Genomic DNA, 13,554 nt, shown 5'->3' with positions numbered 1-13,554 from the left:
GTCGAATCAGCAAATGAAAGCAAACTCCGGGAGGCAACAGAGAAGACGGACGCAGCCCATACTGGCGGTCAAGGGAATCGTCTAAAAAGGGAGCATATCATGGGTGACCAGGCACAGAAGACAAAAGGCTTGCATAACGACCGAGGAGAACATCCCGCCGGCAGGACACTCTACAGGACTAGAGTACAAGGCGCAAGTGGCTAAACGTATTTCGCAATGGTGGATGGTGTTGGGACAATGTAAGACACACGAACGTGTTGATCAATATACGATACATCCATAATCCAGTTTCGAACGGACAATGGACCGGTACTAATGGAGGAGGATAGTCTGATCCTCTACCTACAAGGCACCGCATAAAACAAGTTGGATATTGAGGCAGCGAGTACAGCGTGCTGCCAGGTGAGATGCGTCGAAGATCAACAGAGTTCCCTATCAAACTTAAGTCCCAAGAATTTCGTGAGTCAACAAACGAAAGAAGGAACCTTACGGATGGGGGAAGAAACTCCTGGTGGCGCCAGATGTTCATACAGAAAGTTTTGTCAGCCAAAAAGCGGATGCCTTTGTTGATGCTCCACTAATAAACATGATCGAGACTTCGATGAATACGCCGCTCATGTAGACAGGTTCGCTGAGAGCTTCAATAGATCACAAAGTCGACACCGAAAAGAGAGCCTGAGATACATGGCGGGAGACAATCCAAGATAGAATTAATGGCTATGCTAATAAGACGACGCTGAACACAAAACCCTGAGGCACCCCTTCTCTAGAATAAATGTCTCGGAAAAAGCCGAGCCCACAAGTACCTTAAAAACACAGTGCTTTAAAAATTCCCAGGTAAAAGGGAAAGGCGATGATGGAAGCCCCACTTGTTCATAATACGTGGGATATCCGTCCTCCAGCAGGTGTCATACGCTTTCTCCAAAGCGAAATACACGGCCGCAGTTTCGCACTTCAGAAAAAAATTGTTCATAATATGAGTTGACAAGGTGACGAGATGATCAACTGTGGAGTGGTGCCTACGGAATCCACATTGGGCGTTAGTGAGAAGATTTCAAGTCTCCAGTCACCAAAACAGCCTACCATGAATCATACATTCCATCACCCTGCAGATGCTACTGGTGAGGTAAACTGAGCAGTAGGTGGGAGGAAAGTGTTTGTCCTTAGCAGGTCTAGGTATAGGAATGACAATGGTCTCCCTGGGAAATGTGTCATCTGTCCAAGTGTGGTTATATATATGGAGGAGAAAGCATAGGCCCTCAGGAGATAGCTCTTGCAACATCAGAATGTGAATGCCGACTGGTCCTGGGAGATGACCGGGACAAAGACAGCGCATGTTTAAGCGCCCTCATAGTAGAAGCTGTATTGTCCACAATTTAAAGACTGCCGATTGAACTATAAGGAGCGACCAAGAAGTTTCCGTTTGAGGTAGTTGTTCCAGATTATATACAACACAGCGCGACTTCGATGCCGGAATATAGGCACCGACACGTAGGCAAGGGATTTGTGTGGCATTCGTGTCTTTCCCCTCATGTCTGCACTGAAACCGGTATTACCTCGGCATATCATAAAACTCCAAAAGGACCCAACGGAAGGAATGGACCTTACGGCAGGGCAGCTTTCACGTTTTATTGTTCACAATATCTATTAAAGTCAGTGAACAGAAATAACAATTGTCATAAGACGCTTCAGTTGGCTTTCAATACACAAGCAAATATAACAATTCCTCAAATGAGAGAGACAATGCCTTAATAAAAGGGTAACTTTACACATGAACTGTATTTTGTATTAACAAATAGTGAAAATTAACGTTTATAATAAACTCCCAGTCAGAGAACATTTATATGTAAAGCGCATCAGTTTGCTTTAGTTATTAACAAATGTATACAACTTGTCAAATGAGAAAGATAATACCTTTTTATGGAAAATAGAAAAAAATGCACTCCAAGAGCTATCGTAAATACACTTGCAGAGAGTTGTAAAATCTTGCCCAAGCATGTTCATTTAAAAGAACTCTCAACTAGACAGGCAATAATCTATATCAGAAACTTCTGTTACAAATAGTTCGCAGCTCACGGCATCCGCCAAGTGCGGACATGAACGTCCCGAGGAGCGGCCAACACGAGCCACACGTGGTTGTACCGTTCGGACCCGACAGAGGGCGCGGAGTACACTTCCTGGGTGCTCCTCTTCCTTAACCGGTTAATTCAGAGTATTGTTATTGGGTGCATCTGGGTCTCAACGGAACGTACAGTTCCGTCCGATTCAACAACAAGCGAGAACCCGAAGGTGTACACCAGACACACAACCTTAATAAAACCAAAATCAATCACGTATAATAACTTTAAATAAAAAGGCGTTGGAGCAGGATAACAAGAGTTAAAACAAATTGGGACTGCTAAATTTAGCTTACAAGTAACAATTAAACTCAGGGTTGAGATATTTTAAGTAACCGATTGAGTTCAAGTGCATACGTGATGCCCCAGAGAGAAAAAAAAAACATAAAGTGATATTTTATTATTGGGATAATCGACCCCTTGGTGGATGCCGACATTCAAACCTCCGCACAAGTGTCTCACTAGTTAGCGCAGCTTGGTACATCATACAGTTCAAGATCCACCAGATTGCCTGGAACAAACTAAACACTCAGTTTTAAAACACACAGTATGTCCCACGACTGGAATGGAAAGGCACAATGCCGACGCTATTAGACACCAAGCAACAAGAGTTCCATCAAAATGGCGCAATAAATTGCGTAGAGTCACATGACAACATGGATTACTAATAGATTTTCATATCTGAGCACTCGCTAATAGTTTGTCTCAGTACGGGAGGCCGAAGGTGCACGTCCAGTGAAAAACATGAATAGCACGATGTCACCTTATGAGTCCAGAGAAATAATCGTCCAACAGCATCGGAGAAGCAGGTCGCCACTACAATCTCCCAATAAACTGTCATCGGTTAACGGCCACCTGGCGACCAACCCACCAGCGCCTAACGGTTAGCATCTCTGAACAAATGTCGACAGCCGCAAAGCCGGCATGGCTCATGCACTAAATACGTAAAGGTGAACTATGGCGACGTCATTGCCAAATGTGTTCAAACAGGACCAACGTGCTGTTATTCTTTTCTCAGTTGCCGAAGGACGAATTATTATAGCCATTCGTCGGAGAATGAAGAATGTGTATGGGGCAGCATGTTTGTAGAAAACCACCTTTGTGGAATGGTGCACCAAGGGGTGTTGCTACTACGTGATAACGCACGTACCCGTATCGGAAAGTCGTAACGCAGAAGTTACGCCAACTCAAAGAGCGAGGCACCCGAGCACCCGCCCTGTAGTCCTGCGATTAGAACGCTTTCAGTCCCTTAGACCAGGTCCTGGATCGTCGTCAGATCCTGTCGGACGAAGAAGTACAGCAGGCAGTTACGGCCTTCTTCATATAGTAGGATGAGGTGTTCTCCAAACGGGTATCTTCAAGCTGGTGCGTCGGTGGGACGATGTCCTCAATGCTCACGGCGATTTTGCCTGATTGGCATTCTGATTCTAGACTATTCTGCCTACAAACGGAATCTTTTTGATAGACGTTAGAAAATCTGTGAATTACTGTCACGATCAACTTATTTTGGAGCCGTCACATAGAAAATGTTTCAGGACGACGACTCAAAGTTTGTGTCTTTTTGCGGAACATTTACAAGATGCAAAAAATCTACGGAAGAGGCTGAAGGCACTGTACTTGGAATACTGCTGCGCAGTATCGGATCCTTACCAGATGGGACTGACGGAGGACACCGAAAAAGTTCAAAGAAGGGCAGCTCTTTCTGCGCATCACGAAACAGGCGACGAAGTAACATGGACGTGATAGTCGAATTCTGGATGACACTCATTAAGAGAAAGGTGTTTTTTCGTTCTCGTGAGTGCCTTTCCACGAATTTCAGTCGCACATTTACTCTTCCGAAAGCATCTGTATCAGCAGAAGTTACTACCATAATGAAACAAAGGAAATCAGAGATTGCGGGGAAGGATTAAGGAGTGCTTTCTCCCCATGTGATATTAAAGAGCGGAACGCTAGAGAAATAGTGTAAAGGTGGTGCTATGAACTGTCTGTCAAACACGTAACTATGACATGCAGAGTAATCATGGCGATGTAGATGTAAAACGAATTACATCTCTCTAGGTGTCTTTCAAAGGTTTTCAGGCTGGCATATACTGTTCCCTCAAGTCACTTTAAATCATCGCTCACTTCAAGTCGCTCCTAGCTATTTTACATTTATTGCTGCTTACAGGGATTTCTCGCTAATAATCTAATCGAATGGTAATGCATCTCTCAGTCGCAATGCGTTACAGTCATTTATGTTGAGCGTCAGCTGCTCATCACTGCATCAAACATCCATCATCGATCCTCTACTGTTTTCACTGCAGTTGCCCACAGACTTCTGACGTTGCAACTTCCCTACAGTCAACAGTACCATCTGCAGACATCCTCGTCATGCTTCATATGTTTGCCACCATGGACTGTATTCGTTACGATCTATCAGGTTTTCTCTGAATAATAAATTGATGCTGCAGTTCTATTACAGTCAGTGAGTGACTCAGTAGACGAGTTTGAACCGTTAACTAACTTCAGGTAGACCAGTGCAATGTTAGACTTTTCGATGCGGCCACCGGTAAAATTTTGCTTTCAAAATTGATTGAAAACTTAAATAGATAACACTACTGTAATGGCCTAAAAATTCGTTTTATTGCAGTTTTTTTTTTCAGAAGGAAACGTAAGAGAGGAATAATACTTGTGATAGATTCTGAGCATATATTTAAGTACAGAGTGATTATAATTAAAATTAAAATTTCAAACCGCTGTAGTAGTAACACCACTGGTCAGAATGACGCCAAGTTGCAGCGGTACATTATCGCAGAACTGGGAAATGGCATGGCAGAAGAAAAATAAATAGTTACAGAATGTAGCAGTAGATAGCGCTGTAAGCGGCATAATTTAGGTTAGGTTAGGTTGTTTGGGGAAGGAGACCAGACAGCGAGGTCATCGGTCTCATCGGATTAGGGAAGGACGGGGAAGGAAGTCGGCCGTGCCCTTTCAAAGGAACCATCCCGGCATTTGCCTGGAGCGATTTAGGGAAATCACGGAAAACCTAAATCATGATGGCCGGACGCGGGATTGAATCGTCGTCTCCCCAATGCGAGTCCAGTGTCTAACCACTGCGCCACCTCACTCGGTCATAATTTAATAGTGATCGACTACAAATGACACATGACTCATACAAAAGTGCCTAAGTTGTACGTTTGACGTTAGACACACTGTACTACACAGCATGCATGGGTGTATAGGTGTGATAGTGATAGTTACGTAAACTCATCCACCACTGCAAGGTCATACCACATCGCATGGGAAAAATCGGTTTTTAATTGTCTTGAGGTCAAAAACCGCATAAAAGCATCAATCACATCAGTTTTTATTTGTCCTGAGGTCATAAACCGCATAAAAAGCATGAATCACATCGGCTTTCAATTGTCCCGAGACCGAAAATCGCATAAAAAGCATCAACCAAAATCAAATACGACTATTAATTTCCGTGTGACTGGTGCAAAACACGTTCAGTATCTTGTCCAGCCCTCGGACATGGATGTGTGTGATGTCCTTAGGTTGGTTAGGGTTAAGTAGTTCTAAGTTCTAGGGGACTGATGACCTCAGCAGTTAAGTCCCATTGTGCTCAGATCCATTTGAACCATATCCTGTCCACAGTTTTCCGCAACACGTTTAAATCGAGAAACAGCATGTTTCACAACTGATCGAAGTGTTTCCTGGGTCACGTTCAGAATGTGTTGCGCAGTGCGTGTTTTCAGCGCAGCTAAGTTTGCAATCGGAGCACTAAACACAACACCTTTCAGATAACCCCATAACCAGAAGTCACACGGATCAGATCAGGTGATCGGGACAGCCAGGCTGTAGGGAAATGGCGGATGATAATTCAAGCATTTCCGAAATGGCGCTTCAGCAGCTGCTTAACTGGATTTGCAATGTGCGGAGGTGCGCCATGTTCCATAAAAGTGATCCCATTCACACATCCACGCTGTTGGAGGGTTGGAATGACGCGGTTGCGCAAAAGACGGTCATAGCGCTTACCAGTGACGGTACAAGTAACAAGACCGGAAATACCTGTCTCCTCGAAAAAATATTGCCCTATGATAAACGATGCCGCAAACCCACATCACACAGTGACCTTTTCAGTACGAAGTGGTACTGGTTGACTTGTGTCTGGGTTTTCCTTTGCCCATATTCGACGCTTCTGTGTATCGACGTATCCTGTCAGATGGAAGTGGGCTTCGTCTGCCCACGAAATCTTCCAATGCCAATCATTGTCCACATCCTTACGAACAAGAAATTCTAAAGCAAAGGTCGCTCCTGCTGGCAGGTCAAATAAATTTTGTCCATACCCACGGAAGTCATCGGACCAACGCCTTTTTTCACACCCTATAGTGTCCGGAACTTGTGCAGAGTGACGTGGACACAGTCATCATTCTTGTAATACAGCTTCACAAGCAGAGCGCGGTCCTGCATTGAGACAGTTATGACAAACGTCGTAGAAGCGAATGGAGGAAAAGCCGTGTACCCGGCGCGTTTATACCAACTTCAATGGGTAGTGCGCATGACAGGCGTTTTCATTTGAGTATTCTGACACATACAGCGCCACATATCGATCAATTTTCACACAATTTTTTTTCCTCTGCCATACGTTGTCCCCCTTCTCCGATAATATTCCGTTGCAATTTGACGTCATTCTGAGCAGTGGTGTTATCTGAAAGTTTAATTATAATCACCTTGTATATCAGAAAAGTTATTGTCGGAAAATGTTACGAAACGGTGACATTGCAGCAATTCTCGTGAGGCATGCTGAGTTTGAGGCGATCTGTGGCATTCACTGTAGCTAGTGACTCAAGGAGGGGATTTAAGGAAACACTGATTTTTGTGCTATTGGCGAGTATTTGATAACAGCGTTCAATTCTCTCCAAAAGAGACTGCCATTTGTTACTAAATATTGATTCAATTAACCAATCGAAAATCCCCTTACGTTTTCACTCTGAAATGCTGTTTCAAAGTTGTTGTTAAATTTTAAAGTCAAAAAGACTGAAAATTTTTGGAATTACGTTTTGGGCGCCGTTTCGAAAAATCATATTCCGACAATAACGCTTTGCAAGTTCTGAAACGTGTTCAGACAAGAACAATGAAAAAATTCTGCTTTTAGAAAACTCTCACCATTAATCTCCCATCCATTGACTAGCCTGTCGTAGTCTTACCGTTACGATCGAAATCATACCAATGGTTTATCGTAGAATGATTGGATAATCGGGCGAAGCAATTCTATGAACGCTCAAAACTTCACAGTTCCGTTTACCCCTGGTCAAAGCAGGCGCATTGCTTGGACGAGTCGACGGTTGATTTCCAATGCATTCGGTACAAACTTACTACATGGTATAACAAGTTATGACCAGTTTGGACAAGCAATAATTATTGGGAAGTCTCAGCCTCGAGGACTTGGTTCTTGCAACGTGACGTCTACTGCACGTTTTACGTTTCAGGTGTTGAGAAACAACAGAGCAAACACTCTAGTCAATCGGTAAATCAAATTTAAATCTGGTCATTGTCTTTCAGTTTCTCAGCAGAGGCACTGACTTCTTCCGAACTGCTCTCGTCCTCACATCTATTCTCTGGACGATTTAATGACATGGTGCTTCTACCGCCGCGTTGGATACGATGTTTTCGTATCTACCCTGCCAGAGTACACTCTCCTGCCACTCACTCTTACTCGCTTCCCACGCCCGGGTTCCCGGGTTCGATTCCCGGCGGGGTCAGGGATTTTCTCGGTCTCGTGATGACTGAGTGTTGTGTGATGTCATAAGGTTAGTTAGGATTAAGTAGTTCTAAGTTCTAGGGGACTGATGACCATAGATATTAAGTCCCATAGTGCTCAGAGCCATTTGAACCATTTTTTTTTTCACTCTTACTCTAAAGTCAAAACTGTGTGCTGTAAGCTCACAGATGAGCTATCAAAAGTCAATACTGCACACACAAATCAAAAACTGAAGCGGAAGAATTTTCTCTTTCGTACACATACCGCTACTTGCCGACGCCAAGCTAACGCATTATTATAAGAGAAAAAGTGCCACCACAGCTGTATATTGATAATGTCTTTATGCATCACACGACTAGTTTCGGCGGCAGATTACCGCCACCCTCAGGTCCCGCCGCTGCCAAAAGAGTATTTGATTTCCGTGGCGCATTTAGTGTTGGGTCGTTGTTACTAGCACACGTGGGCTAGCTTTCATCAGGAGTCCAGTGGCATTGGAGACAACACGTTGTCGAGAATAGACTCCCGATTAAAGCTAGCCCACGTGTGCTAGTAACAACGACCCAACACTAAATGCGCCACGGAAATAAAATACTCTTTTCGCGATGGTCGGGCGTTAATGTGTCGCCGAAACTAGTCGTGTAGCAAATAAAGGCATTCTCAAGATACAGCTGTGATGGTACTTTCTCTCAGATATATCATCGACTGAAGTCTCTCGTCTAGGCAATGGGAAGAAAATTCATAAATTAATAACGCATTATTGTTTTGAAATTCTTCTAACTATTCCCAGACACTACAGGGGGTATCGAGTTGGCACAGGTTGGCCGTTTCTGGTCATTCGAGGCGCGAGAGCAAGAGCTCGGAATTCCATAGAACAAATTCTTTCCAGGGATTACACTTTTTGACTCATATTTTAGAAGGTACACAGCGTTTCACAAGGAAATAAAATAATGATTTTTTTGAAAATTTTACAATTTTGTTACTGCTTTAGCGTTGCTTTCTTAACGCTCATTTTACTTCTCTCACCTTCCACCGGTTTCATTCGGATATCGTTACCACAGCACTAAGCCTTTCACATACAAACACACTTCTTACAGATCTGTGATGTTACTCATGTCAACTCACGTACTCTCACGTATTGATGTTGTAAGGTTACACCTGGGCGAGTAGAATCCCTTCTGAACACCTCTCTAGTCTAATTACTTCTTGATAGTATGCTATGGTACAATTTCCTTGCAGTCAGATTCATTTAGGCGTTTCGTATTTACTGTTACGACTTTTAGAAGCTTTACAGCTGTAACTGTTCGTCTTAAGATATATTGGAAATGTTCGTCGATGTTATTCGTGCTCCGACCAACTAGCGGTAATATTGTCTGATGAGGAACATTACATAAATAAATCTGTCCTGCCGCACTATATTCACACCGAGTGCGTATCAACGATGCCGACCAGTTCAAATAATTATATGCTCCCCGACGTGTACGAGCACACCTACTCGTAGTTGCAGACCAATGGCTATGCTTGTACTAATTATGGCTGCAGTCCATGTGCGGCAATAGTTTCTCCCCTAAAGCTTTCAGTTTACGTAAGCTTAATAGTTCGAGTCGGTACAATAAATGCCTAACGCGGCAAAGAATATTTATGCATGCTGCGCTCTGTTATTAATCGATGTCGTCGCACAATTAAATATTTCATAGACACACAATATTAAATGGTTTGAAATAAATATCACACAATAAATCCACTTTATGCTGGTTTCTTCTAGGCTATTCACGTACTTTTACTGTATTAAGGAAATAACTTCTCCCTAAGCTGGGTGGAATTAGTCACTTTTCCGTCAAAGACTTTGCAACAAGATCCAGATTTCATTTGCTACTTCAACGAAACTTCAGTAGTTTCTCACTATTCAATACGAATGTTCACTTCCTATATCTGTAAATTGCTAACAGTCTATTACTTTGGGGTAAAGTTCAGTCTTCCCTGTATGATAATCAATTTAAGACAAGTTCTGATCTTTTCCTACCTTGCCTTTACGTAATGGTATATTCAGGGTTGCTGATCTACCAATTTCGAGTTTAATGATCCCTAGCAGATCGCAACATTTCCAAAAAACACACAAAAACGATATCGTCGCGCCTATGTACGAGAGCATACGTTGAGATACGACGTGATGCAGCAAGCGCTAGCAGCACCTTAACAATGTGTGACTTTTTTCTTCTGTATTACGCAGTATCCTCAAAGAGTACTGACAGGGAGTATTCTTTGAGTTCACTTGTTCTATTCCGTGATCTCTATGTGCACTACTTTGCGATCTACTATTATTTTAATTTTAAAGTAATGGATTCTATTTCTTTTCTTTCTCTTTTTAAAACATTAAGACACTTTATACTGTATTTCTTTTCTATATATACTTGCTACTATTCAAGTGATGCTATTCCGGTGGGACTTGAAATCTGGATCTTGGATTCTGGGACTTTTATTGGGTTTCGGGTACTATTTTGTATTTTCAATTTTGCGTCCAAAGGAAGTGGCGTTACAAAGAGTCTTTCTTTATGAAATATCTGTCATAATGGTCATCTCAGAGAGAAGACTAGTGAACATTACATTACATGAACTTACACGACGATTGATTTGCTCACAGACACATTACAGTGCGTTCAGATCGTTTGTAAGATTGCTGTGATGGGATGCCCGCAACACTGTCACAATAAGTGCAGGCGACGCGTCTTCTTTATTGCCGCACGCAGTGTACTTTACGGTAGTGTTTACCGTCGTGAATGATATGGAATGAGCTACATCTTACTCTACTAGTCAGTCTTTTTATATACCGCATTGTAATATTTCACCGTTGTTGACATAATCGCAAACGTAAATACTAATACGTCACGATCTGTGTTCCAAATGAAATAGGTATGATATTCTTGACTGAATAATACGCTTCACAATTTAGTGATGACAAAGAAGTCCATCACGGAAAATTCTATACGTTTTGGGGCACGTCCGTCTAACTACATAATATTGCTATTATTTCGCCATGTTCCGTTATACGTACTCCTGTGTGTGCGTAAGCCATACAAAAGAGATCATACACAAGAAATGACAACGATGCAAACTTTTATTAGGCCTGCTCAGATATCTCATTAAGGGTTCAGATAGTGACTTTTGAAAACAGTAGCTTTGGGCTTCCTGAAATTTGATGTGTCGATGTCATTGGTTATTGTGGCTTCAGGATAATAGGATAGCTCTTTCAGACCACTGTTTCAACGAGGAACGATTTATTTTCGAGTCAACTAAGGCTGATACGTGATATATCGCCTTGTGATCAGTAATATGCAGAAGATATACCGTGTGTTGGGTTTCTGAGAACGCTTTAGTTTAAAGAGAAACAGGCAACTTGGTGTAGGCCTGTTTCATTTAAACTTAAGAGCACCCTGAAGGAAAAGTACTACGGCACCACGCCTGTGGTACCAGTTGGAGCCAAAAACAATCTGTGACTCGTCAGTGAGCGTTTCTTGCGATGCCACGACGGCTGTACTTTCTCCTGCACGACGCTTTGTAGCTATCATTTGAATACTTTGCTTATAGTGAAAGCAATACATGCCGCTAGTTCGTTATTCATAACCAATTTTTGTAAGGTGGTGAGTGGCAATGGGATGCAGTTTTGCCTTCTGATATTTCAATAGATAATACATGCTCTGCGGCAGCAAATTAGGAGCATTAGTGTATTTGTCTAACGATCGATTTTAGATGTTGACTGTAGTAAATTACTTGAATTTAGTATTTCTACGTGTATTTAGACGTAACATAGTGAAAAACAGTCACTAAAAGAAATACCGAGCTGCAGCATCCGATAAACGTGCCCTGTTTTACACCATCAACATAAATATATGTTCAAATAGAAATACTGGCATACACTAAAAATGTTTTGCGTGGCAAATCTCTATGTACAAAAGGCAATGTCCTGAGTGACTGACTCATCACCGCCCTGCCCAAACCTGTAATGACAGAAACTTTAAATTTGGTGAGGTTGGTAATATTACGGTATGGGCATCGCTTAAGAAGGAATTTTTCGAAATTCCACCTCTAAAGGGGTGAAAGAGGAGATGAAAGGTTTTTCATGAAAATACGTCGCTATTAATACAATTTTGAAGCTAGAACGATGGAAATTGGTATTTGGTTTCTCGGTCAGGAACAAAGAAACGGTTTTTCAATATTTTTGGAAAATTAACCCCTATGGGGAGGGCGCGGGGGAACTAGTTGGTGAAAGGTTTTTGGAGCGAATCATTATTAAAGAACTGCTGAAGCACTTTTTAAAGCTGCTTCTATAAGATTGGTATTTGACTTCGGGGACAGAAATGAAAATTACGCGTTTCAGTGTTTTTGGAGATTCAGCCGCTAATGGGCTGAAATAGGCCCTGAGTCAGTCACTGACTCATCATCACCCAGCCTAAATTCCTAAGGACCAAAACTTTAAATTTGGAAAGGGTGTTGATTTTATTATGTAGGCATCATTAAGTAAGGGACTACTCGTAATTCCGCCCTTAAAAGGATGAATAGACGACGAGAGGGTTTTTTAAAATATGTCGCTAATTAGGCATTTTTGAGGCTATATATACGAAAACTGGTGTTTATTTTATCGGTCAAAATTAAGAAAAGAAAGATTCATACTTCAGGATTTTTGGACATTCGACGAATAAAGGAGTAAAGTATTAGGTGAAACATTTTTGGAAAATAAATCATTTTTAACGTTTTGTTGTAGAAGTAGCAAAGAGCTAATCAGGTGCAAATTGGAATGTTTATTAAAACTGCTTTACCATGGTTTCAACTTTCCTAAACACTTCTTCTTCACAAGGTGATATAGACAACTGGATTACATGATGTAACAAAGATATTTTAAAACTTAGGCGAAATGCATCAGTTAAATATAAAATTTCACCTCCGAAATAAATTAAAACATGCACAACATGGTGGTTGTTATATCGTATTTTCTCGCCAAAGTACAGATGGTGCACACGTTGAAACCATGGTAAAGCCATTTCAATAAACTTTCCAATTTGCTACTAACTGGTTGTTTACTATTTCTCCAAGAAGATTTCATTTTATGGTTGCTGCTCCAACGATGCACAACATTTTAAAACATTATTTAAGTAGCAATAAAGCATTTTAAAGCTACATATATAATAATTGGTATTTGACTTCCCTGTTAGCTTTTTTTTTCGTGTTTCCAGTATTTTTGGAAACTCAACCCCTAAGGGGGTTGAAACAGTGTGAGGATTTTTTAAGAATAATTCGTTACATTGAAACATTTCTGAAGTTAATTCTAACGAAAATTTGTATTTGACAGCTAAAGAAATATATATTAAGGGATGAAAGTTGTTACGGAAATATCACAATAAGAACTCAAAAGACACCATTAACTAAGACCTCAGACTATAGCTGCCAGAATGGCTTTTTGGTCAGAAGTACACCCCGAAAGTATAATGCTTCTATGGGCTTAATTAACACGTAAAATTTAGAACGTCCTGAAATTTGTGAACATAAAACTTCCGTAAAGAAAAAAGTTTAATAAACGCTGCGCAGAGTGTACAATCGACACGAGCAAAGCAGTAGGCACTAAGTCAGTTTCTTAATAATGTATAAGAAACTATCAGCCGCGATTGCGTTAATGAAACCAACCTTTACCTAGGTTTCAGCCCA

This window comes from Schistocerca americana, chromosome 6, assembly GCF_021461395.2.
Source record: "Schistocerca americana isolate TAMUIC-IGC-003095 chromosome 6, iqSchAmer2.1, whole genome shotgun sequence".
In the NCBI taxonomy this organism is placed as follows: domain Eukaryota; kingdom Metazoa; phylum Arthropoda; class Insecta; order Orthoptera; family Acrididae; genus Schistocerca; species Schistocerca americana.
Note: the sequence above shows the minus strand (reverse complement) of the source record.